General features: G+C 36.1%; 1 protein-coding gene and 1 long non-coding RNA gene across 5 annotated transcripts in view; one reads left to right on the top strand and one right to left on the bottom strand.

The window, feature by feature from the left end:
* Window positions 1–1,195, top strand: part of LOC116085376 — a 3,606-nt gene extending 2,411 nt beyond the window's left edge. The window contains exon 3 of one of the 2 annotated variants that reach the window (XR_004116520.1): window positions 1,146–1,195. This is a non-coding gene — a long non-coding RNA (uncharacterized LOC116085376). Of the gene's footprint in view, window positions 1–1,142 lie in introns of both variants that reach the window. The other variant, XR_004116519.1, reaches the window with a different exon arrangement.
* Gpc5 (glypican 5) overlaps window positions 1–11,028 on the bottom strand; it is a 1,368,055-nt gene that overhangs the window by 865,457 nt on the left and 491,570 nt on the right. The window lies entirely within an intron of this gene.

The following is an 11,028-nucleotide window of genomic DNA, read 5'->3' as shown; positions in this document are numbered from 1 at the left end:
AGGGGCCAAGTGGTAAGAGAAGAAAGGGGCCAAGTGGTAAGAGAAGAAAGGGGCCAAGGGTCTAAGTGGTAATAAACCCTGGATGCTCACAAGCAAATCTGTAGTCAAAGCACAAGTGCCCACACAGAGTCAGAAGTGCTAAGTCAGAGTGAAGGTCAATGAGAAGAGAAATGGGGTAACTGAGGATACCCCCAAACTGGAAAACCTACAAAACACATCTATAAAAGGGATTCTGAAACCTAGGGACGGTAGTTTGGTGGTAAGGAGAATAAAACACATGAGATCCAATTCTCCTGAACCAGAGAGGGTTTTGGGAAGCAGGACTAGAGAACTAGAGAACACTATAGTGTTCAATAAATCATACAACGATCTCATGGTAGCAAATTCAAAAAGTGCCCTCTAGCCCTGACTGCTTTCTTACTTCAAAGAGAAAACTCCTGGGGTCCAGTTGGTAAGAGTAGCCACTGATTACAGTTCACAGGTACCAAGGAGTGTGCTTAGCAGTCACATGAACATGGATATAAGTAATAAAAGAGGGACATATCCACCTTCTTGAGGAATCTCATATTATACATATCTCCTAAACACCAGAAATGCAGTTATAAAACAGATGAGAAATATAATAAAATACAAATATACCATGAAGTAACATATAAGATGATGGAGAGGAGAGAATGTGAAACAAAAATTGTGGAATTCAGAAAGAAAATAAAATTATATGGAAAATTTATTTCCCCAAATAACAAATAATAAAAAGAACATAACTGGGGAAATGGCTCATTGCAGGTAAAAGCAGAGAAAATGCAGGCTTAAGGACCCAAGTTTGAATCCTAAAACTCAGATAAAACCCAGAGAGCATTCCTAGAGCAAGAGAAGAGGTGGAGACAAGGAAATTTCCCAGACATTTTCTCACCACCTAGCATGATGTACATAGCAAAGTACCAGAGATGAGACAAATCCAGTTGCAACACAGTGGATCATAAAAAGCATTTTCCAAAAGTTAAGCTCTGACCTTCTCAGCTACACCATTTTATTGCTTTAGTACATATACACCAGATGATCACATTTTTTTAATAGAAAGAGAGAAGAAGATTGGGGGTGAGAAAGAATAAGGGCCATCACAAAAATAAATTCTCTCCCAGAAGATGAGGAAGGAGGAAGAGGAGAAGGATGAGGAAGAAGAAAAGGAGGAAGAAAAGGAGAAACAGGAGGAGGAAGAGGAGGAAGAAGGAAACAAGGAAGAAGAAGAGGAGGAAAAGAAGAGCTTGCGTAATATTTGACATGCTTGTAATCCCAGTACTCAGGGACAGAAAAAGTCAGAGAGCAGCCTTCTATATACAGTGAGATACTGTCTCAATAACAACAAAAACAAAAAGTCTAATTAAAAGATAAAATAGAAGCAGTTGCTGAATAGTATTTTCTACAAGAAGCCAAATTATATATACATATGTATATATGTATTTATGTGTATATACATATATATATGTGTGTATGTACATATATGTGTATGTATATACATATATATGTACATATATATATATAGATATATGATATATGCCTAAGATTAAAATGGTCTCCTGAAGGGTATATCTTTATATTATAATTTTATTTTAAAATAACTATACTTTAGAAAATAAATCAAATTAAGAGAGCATCATTTCATAGCTTAATCAAAGAGGACAATTTACTTACAAAAATGAAAATCAATTTGGCACCTGTTTCCCACAGTAAAAGTAGACAAGAAGAGGAAAAACCCTGCAAGCTAATGAATAAAAGAGATGAGAAGTCCAAGACTTATCCTTTTTATTCTTTATATCTATCAACCCTAAGATCTATAGCTGCAACCAACTACAAATTCAGAAAACACTTAGAAAAAGTACTTCTTGAGGAATCTAGCCAGGACAAAACTCAGTCAGTTTTCTTACTTTCTTTTTCTGTTGCTTTGATAAAATACTCTGACAGAAGCAACCTAAGGGAGAAAGGGTTTACATGGGGTCACCATTCAAGGTTAAGATCCATGATGACAGGAAATTCAGAGCATCATGATTCTGAGGGGGATCCTCATGTTATATCTACAATCAAGCTCAGATAGCAACTAACACATGCTGCTGCTCTATTCTATGTTCTCATGTATATGGTCCAGGATACTTGCTGGAGAAGGGTTCCACCCACAGTAATAAGTCCCTCACTAACTTATAGATTCAAGATATGCCCTTACAGGCATTTATAAGGCTACTTAGTCCTCCAGGGGACTCCAGAATCTATCAAGATGACATCAAGCACTAACCATTACAAGAGCATATTACTCATATTTGAAGTAAACCAAAAGACATCAAATAGATTTGTCTGTAGACCTAATAAAAGTATCTCATAGAATATTTAAAACTCTTTGTACTTATAAGCCTCATAAGGTGCAAATAATCCAACCATGAACACTTGGAGGAAAGGCAACTAAAGCAAGGAAGAACGAATTAGCTTCCTGATTGCCAGGTCGGTAACAGGGGAGAATGGCAGGTTATTTCTAGAACTCACAAATACATTAACCAGTGCTAAAATAAACATTAAGAAATATCCTATTACAAAATCAAATAGCACAAAAGTAGTCAAGAAATTACAAATGGCACACAGCCTAATTTTGTTCCAGGTCGCAGTCAGCCTGTGATTTTGTCGAATATCAAGACTTAAATATATAAATGTGAGGGGGTTTAAAAGTGGATTAAACTATAAAAATAACAATTACAAGTATAAGTTAGCTCCATAAATTAAAATGTAGTCATTTTAACAATATATTTGTAATAATATTAGGAAATGATACAGACACAAAATGTATTAAAATCAAAAGCATTCAGACCTTTAAAAACGCCATGCTGACAGAGCCATAATGAGTTAGTTATTAGGCTATTTCTATGTGACCTTAGTTGCTATGTTTTCATATTTCATGTCAAAAGTTTTTCACAATTTTTTAAAAATACTTATTTTGTTCTGTTTTTATGATCATCCTAACCATCTGATTCTAATTTTGTCCTTGTACCAAATTTTCTTGAAACTTATATGATTCTGGATTTTGTTTTGTTATTGTGCCAATTTGGCTGGAAAAATCTACAACAGACACTCAGAGCAGTACAAGTGCCTCTACACTTCCTGACTATCCTTCAGTATCTTGCTACTGTTGTTTACTTTCAGTTTCCTTGGTTACTTAGTGATTTTTTTTCTTGTAGTTTTGAAGTTATTAATGACATCAGTGTGACAGATAGGCAACAGAGGACTTTCTCAACCAGAGGACCAGGAGTCCATCTAACTTTCTTAACAAAGTTATTTGATACTTGTAACTTTCCAGTAGAAATGGAGAGTTGAAGTTATAAATTTTCCCTGACATGAAAAAATCACCTAAGAACCCAAGTCCCTATTTCAGCTAAGAGTGACGAGATGTGGTTGACAGGACAAGAGAGGTGGCAGTTAAGTGCTCAGGTGGAATGGTGTCTGGACAAATAACACAATTCATCCTACTCTAGAGGGGAACTGTGTATTAGTGAAATTTCAAACTCATGTCACTCTCACCTTTGTTAATGCTCCCAAATTGAGTTAGCAACACCTTGTGATCAACTACATCAAAAACACTTGATAGATGAAATGCCATTAGCAGAACGAGCAGCTATCCATCATCCAGTAAAAGTTCATCTATCACCCATGGACCAAACCCAATTCTGTCTTGGAGGGAAGCACACACATCCACTGAGAACTGTAAACTCCTCCATGACCACATGACAATATTCAAAGAAACAAATGAGAAAGTACATGGATGATCAGTAAAATGGACTTCAGTGACACTGTACACGTTAGCCAAGATCGTATGATTCTGAATACAACACGCATTTGAGTGTCAGAACATGGTGCTAAGGCTTCCTGACAAGAGAATACCTTATTTCATGCGTCATTATACACATCACATACTAGCAACATTGATTTTCTATTTTTCACATGTTTATGCATGCGGTATGCAGGAATCTATGCACATGTCTTCAGATGCAATGTTTGTAAAGAAGAGTCATTGTCACATTAGTACAAGCATGCAGTGACCTAAAACCAACTTTCAAAGCTGTCCAGATCATTCTCTACTTTGTTTTCATTGGGCTTGGGCCTTTCACCGATTCTGTAATTTATGAATTCCAGCTGGTCTAGTTTGCTCCAGAGTGCCCTGTCTGTGCTTCCTAAGGGCTGGGTCCCAGGCAGTGGACATGCTAGTATGACTGCCATGTCTGTTCTAGGGATACTAATTATAGAGCTGGTTTGTCTGATAGGTGCTTTATCCACTGAAATGTTTCTTTGTCACATTCATTACATATTTTCAGATAAAAAAAATGTGTAAGCAAATCTTAGACAAAAGTGACCTTAACCATTTTTTCACGTTTCACATTTAGAAACATGTACAACTGCAGTAGAAATGAAGGTGAACAGTAAAGACATGAAGGAAATCCGACATTTCTCTATGCAGATGTCCAATCCAGTTAATCTTCTGCCAATAGAAACATAGCTTCCATTTATTCTCTTTAATAAATTATTTTTAACAATTATGTAGCTTGATATTTTAACTGTTCCTTTGAAGAGCTTAAGCATGTTTTTTTCCTAGATATTCTTAGATGGACAGTGTGACTTTTTAATACAGAATTATCAATTGTGGCTAAAACGTTAAAAAAGATACCAACTCATCATTGTATGATTCAGATGTATGGCATGAGCAATAATTCTCTATGTAACAATTCACTATATTCCTTAAATTATTTTTCTACATACCCAATGTACACACTTGCATAATAATCATGATTTTCATTATGAGATGAACCACAAAGCTTGGGATAAATTTTACACATAATATTATATATACATATATATTTTTACCAAATACAGAACTCTCTTTTTGTTAAGTTTCCACCACAAGTCAATGGGAATTTTTATCTTTCTAATATATTGCATATTAAAAATGATCTGTGTTTTTATTGATTTTTCAAAGCAACACTTCCAAGTATGAAAGTAATAGCTTTTTGATTGATTTGGTCAAGATGGGTCAGGCATTGAGAACAGAGGGAGAATTAATCTGAAGGGCTGATATAAGACCTGTTCATAGTATAGATTTCCCTTTTTTGTGTCATTGTTCTCTTGTTAGAGACCTGATGGACTGTCTTACCAGGTTGAATGATAAAAAGACTAGAATTTGAGAGGTAGTAAGCAAAGATGTAGGAGAATTAATCCATTGTTAAATTAAAGGTAGAGACTGAGTTTCACATCACAGAATTCTCAGAAGAAACTTTGCAATTTTAGCCAGGAAAATGCTTAACCATTATAGAAAATGATTAAATAAAATTTACATAAGAAATATTAAGAACATGATACCCAGACAATGTAATATACCATATTGAAGACTTGAAATTGACTCAGAATATTTATATTCAGTGTCCATAGCAGCAAATAAGCATGTAAGCATTTAATACTAAGTATTATATGATGAAGAACTTAATTAGCCTGAGTTTGTTGATGGCTTCATAGGGTACAATTATCTAACAAAAGGCAGCTTACATACTTCAAGTCAAAGACTTATGTACCTACAATTCCTATGTTTCTATTTCATCTCAACAAACAAGGACATAGAGATTATAATTTAACATTGTCTTCCTGAAAAGAACAGAGGTTTCAGAAAATATGCCTACATATTGCTGAAATTGTCAACCAAGTTGCACACAATAGTCTAGAGCTTTGACGTTGACATTTATTCATTTCTTTGTTTAAGTGATTCAGAAAATGTTTAGGGACACAGAGAGCACAAGGTTCTGGAAACTCTGTTACACTAAATAAATCTAATTCCTTTCTACGTATGATAATAACAACCCATGTGGTCATACCATAAAGCTCGGGGTCCTCAGCAAAAGCAGCAACAAGATCCTTGGCCACCTGTGATGCAACAACTCACGCAATATTGTCCAGGAAAACTGAATCCCAAAATGATCAGACCTGGACCTGCTTCTCAGAGATCCTAACATAGCTATGAAGATTCAACAGCCTTCCTGTCATCTGAGACAGAGGTATTAATGAATACAGGGAAATAATTGACAAAAGAATATGTTGAAAGCTTTGATAGTTCACAACATAAACAAAATGCTGCAGGAGAAACATCCATGAAGGGCTATATGACACTTCAGACAATAGGAAGGCATCAAACATACCATGTGAAAAAAAAAAGGCAGGGGTCAGGGGAGCTCACATGGAACATACTAGTAACATTGCATAGGGACCTCACAAGGAACATACTTTTAATATGGTATATGAGTCTCACATGGAATATGCAGCGCTGCATGCATTGCTCACATGGAACATACTCATAACACTCCATGACACTATACTTTTCTTCAAGATTTCCTAGCAGCCCAGAAAAAAACATTCCTATGTTACTTTATGAACATAGGAATGGTTTTCTAGATAGGGAAATGACAGGTAATGGCCAAGAAACTCCCAAAACTCTTAAATGACAGGTCACTCTATATAACCAAGATGAAAATATAGGTCCTTTACCACACTGTGGTAGAGTAGTTCTAACTGGGACCCAAATTGGGATGTCATTAAAACATATGACTAAACTATAAAGAGGTTAAAAGGGTGGGATTTATGATGTCTGGGGAAAAGTTGGGCTGGCTTCCTCATCTTGTGTGACCTATAAGTCAGTAGTTCAGTGCAGCAGCCCTGGACCCTTAAGTTCTTTCGTCATCCTAGTGTCAAATCCATAGTTTGTGCCCTCATCCTATTGCAGTTGGAGCCTGTAGATCAGCATTGTGAAGGCAGAGCTAGAAGAATCCCTGCAACCAGCTTGCAACCTAGCAAATCAGGGAGTTTCAGGCTCCGTGAAGTGATCACATCTCAAAAAATAAAATGGAGAGCAATTGAGGAACACTTGAAATCAACCAATGGCTTCCATATGTATATAAATACTCTTTTACACTCATCTCCTGCTCTGTTCACATAAACATATGCAAATATACATACATCAAATAAATAAATAAGAAAACGGACTGTATTGTAAGCACAGCTATAAACATCTAATTCAAGGGATTGTAAGAATAATGAGAGTTAATCCAGTAACTGGCAAAAAATTCACCCTCCTTGGTTCTACATGTGATAAAAACAAATTGGACCTAGAGTTATGCTCTAGACTACTGTACTGGCTGGTTCTGTGTGTCAACTTGACACAGACTGGTGTTCTCACAGAGAAGGGAGCTTCAGTTGGGGAAGTGCCTCCATGAGATCCAGCTGTGAGGCATTTTCTCAATTAGTGATCAAGGGGGTAGTGCCCCTTGTGGGTGGTGCCATTCCTGGGCTGGAAGTCTTGGGTTCTATAAGAGAGTAGGCTGAGCAAGCCAGGGGAAGCAAGCCAGTAAGGAACATCCTTCCATGGCCTCTGCATCAGCTCCTGCTTCCTGACCTGCTTGAGTTCCAGTCCTGACTTCCTCTGGTGATCAACAGCAATGTGGAAGTAACCTGAATAATAAACCCTTTCCTCCCCAACTTGCTTCTTGGTCATGATGTTTTTGCAGGAATAGAAACCCTGACTAAGACAACTACCTTGGCCATGTTCTAAAGTAACAAATATTCAGACCTCTAGAAGGCTCACTGGAAAAGCTGCCTGCTGACATGCTTCATCACCTGCATGATCCTGCCAACATACATGAGAGAAGGGAAGAACCAACTTCTGCTACTTGTCTGACTTCTACACATGCATCAAGGCAGCTGCATTCACACACACATGCACACACACACATACACACACACACACACACACACATGCATGCATGTGCACATACACTAGCCAAATAACTAATAAATAAATAATAAAAAATATATAGTAACCAATACTTTCAGAGTAGGTAAGAAAGCCCTACAGCTTGGTGTCTTTGTATGTTAGAAAAATAAGCAGATGATTTTTATGAAGTGGCTTTATATTATAAATGCCACCATTATAGAAATTTGTAGTTAAATCAATAGTAAAAGATATAAAGATAAAATCTCAAATCTAGTTAGTTTATGCAAATAATGAGTACACATATATTTTTCTTGTGCATAATGACATACCAATACTGCTGTTTACATTTTAAATCTACCTCTGACTAATTATACAATAAACACACACAGTATATAGCATGTTTATAGTATATAAATTATCTGTCACAATTATTAGGAAAATTGAGTTTCATTGCAATAATCTTTTGCGTAGTGTTTAAAGATCTTTATTTTATTCAGTGTAAGAAAAATGCACAAATATTTCAATTTTATCTGAGTATTGTAGTATGACTCTAATTATAAATTTAATTTTGACTATTAAAATAAGTATATAAATATGTGGATAGATAAAATATACTATGAAAGAATTAAGCACTCTAAAATTTAAAAACCAAGTTATTTACAGCATTACTCTATAACCCTACCTTTTCTTGGTGCAGGAAGATTCTTAAATATTATCAGTAGCTTTGGTCCCTGTACTGTAAAGCAGCAGTGTATCACAATATCGCTAAAGGTATAAGCTGGAAAGAACCAGTCTAATAGGAAACCCCATAGCTTAGGCTGTAGTAAATTCCACTTGCTTCAAAAGTCTCCATAGACTCCCAGCATATACAAAAGTGTCCCTAATATACACAGCTCATAAAAACCCCTCAAATGCAGAGCATATCTCTGACCAATATAGCATGGGTTGATTTCATGGACTTCTTACAAGCTTGTCATTCTCTCCTCCTGCAGAAAAATGACACTCGCTTAGACTGTGTCTTTCGTAGGTTATATAGCCCTGGAACTCCTTCAAATCATTGCTTTTCCCAACTGAAGATTCATCCTTCTAACTTCCTCTAACATTTGTTTGTCTTTATCACTTTCAATAAACCCATACACTATCTGACATGAAGTAAAAAATGGAATCCAATGTATCTGCATATCAAATTGCAGAAAATATATTCTCTGTTGTAATGTTCCTTTCAAACTAAGTCTAGTTACATTTTTTTTAAAATTGTGTGTGGGGAAATACAATCTGGAGAAAGAATTTGTAACCTTCATCTCTAGGCACATAAGTCAATAGATCATTGTGACAGCTCCTCCAGCCATAGGAAAGATCGATATTAAGGCATTTACCTGTAGAGATTTCAACATTGTGCCATAGATTTTCAACTTGTTGGCTCACTTTCTGTTCCACAAAAACACAGCCAACTCTAAGGATAAAGTGTATACTAAGAATACAAAATTACAGATTTTTTTTAAATGTTGAAAATTAATTTTGATCAAAGTAAGAGCATGTAAATGAACATAGGTCAAGAGAGTCTAATAATACAAGAGGGCACATTTATGTGATTGGTTATTACATAGTTGTTGACCTAATCATCTGCATTTGCTAAGGATAGTAGATATGGAAATATCATGATGGGTGCAGAAATGCTGCTAAGATAAAAACATGTAAGTTTAGGTAGGGAAGGCAAAAAAATCTGCGTTTGTTCTGCTGTGGCACATCTAGACAAAAGTAGTGCAACACATATGCCAGAATGTGCTCTTGTTTACTTAACTAAACACTGTGGTACAGCTGAGGACCCATCACACCTAGAGAAACCTGTTGAAATGATTTGATGAGCATGGTTTGGAAAGTTCTCTCTGTAGGTAGAGAAGAATGGACCACCATCTGGGAAAGTTTGAAAGCCTCGGTGGTCTTTGTCCTTGGGCTGTTCAGTGGTCTTTGTCCTTAGGCTGTTCAGTGGCCTTTGTCCTTGGGCTGTTCAGTGGTCTTTGTCCTTGGGCTGTTCAGTGGTCTTTGTCCTTGGGCTGTTCAGTGGTCTTTGTCCTTGGGCTGTTCAGTGGTCTTTGTCCTTGGGCTGTTCAGCAGATGGCATCTAAGGACTTATCACAGAAGCACAGACTTTCCAATAAATGGACGACTCAGTTTACATGCCTTCCCATCTGCCTGTTTCCTGTGACCCTGAGATAATTTCAATGCAAGTATCTATGGTATCATTTACGATACCATGACAAAACTACTAGAGTAGTGAGATGAATCTTTGCTTTACAATTTCCCCAGAAAAGGGGACATACTTACATATTATGTGTTACAGGAGATTCTATAGTGCTATGTTATGATGCTAAGACATAACAAACAGCCATACCTTGTTACCAGGCTCTAACTTAACCTAGATTTCTGGGCAAATAAAGGCTTAGTGATCATAAAATGCTGGTTCTTTTTCCTTCTTCTCATCCATAAGAACACGTTTTCCAATACTTTTTGCAAGTAGATAGGTATGTTGTAAATTTGCATTGAAAATGTACAGATAGTATGCTATTACTCCAAGAGGAGCCAAATAGCATGTTCTGATTTAGCCCAACAAGTCCTCAACTGTCATGAATAGGAGAGGAGTAAATAAATGTCTACATAACAGAAAGTATTTTGGTCCCTGAAGGGCCCTTCAGGACCTCTGGGATATGCCTTTATTAGAAGACAGAGATGATCAGAGTAATATACTAAATTTATTTATGAACAGTAATTTGTTTATCCAAATTAATAAAACCATTATGGCACAACATTTATGCCTTGATAAAAATACGTTAGGAATATAGAACAGGAGATGTAAGTAGCAAACAGGCAAAGATGCTCATTTTAAAATAAGTGAATGGCTTATATCATGCTTAAAGTAGTAACTAGAACATTGTATATGAAATGTATTTGTTTATAGGGTTTAAGAGTGGATAAAACAGACATTTTCCTAGAGTTGAATATCTTAGTCTTCTGAACATTTGCAATTTCTATTTGCTTCTCTGTGAAACCTCCTCCTCCATGAACTAGATATATTACATTACAGGATTTTTCCTCTTTGGATACATGTTTCTTATATTTCTATTTCTATTGTAACTTATCCTTTGAGTCTAAGCCTGCAAAGTCCATTTTGTACTTGGCATTGATGCACTCCATCTTCCTATATAATCATATTTTATATTCCTCCCTGTGGATGAAATCTGATCAGT

Source organism: Mastomys coucha, unplaced genomic scaffold (assembly GCF_008632895.1).
Source record: "Mastomys coucha isolate ucsf_1 unplaced genomic scaffold, UCSF_Mcou_1 pScaffold9, whole genome shotgun sequence".
Taxonomy (NCBI): Eukaryota; Metazoa; Chordata; class Mammalia; order Rodentia; family Muridae; genus Mastomys; species Mastomys coucha.
This window is presented reverse-complemented; position numbering and strand designations above follow the sequence as displayed.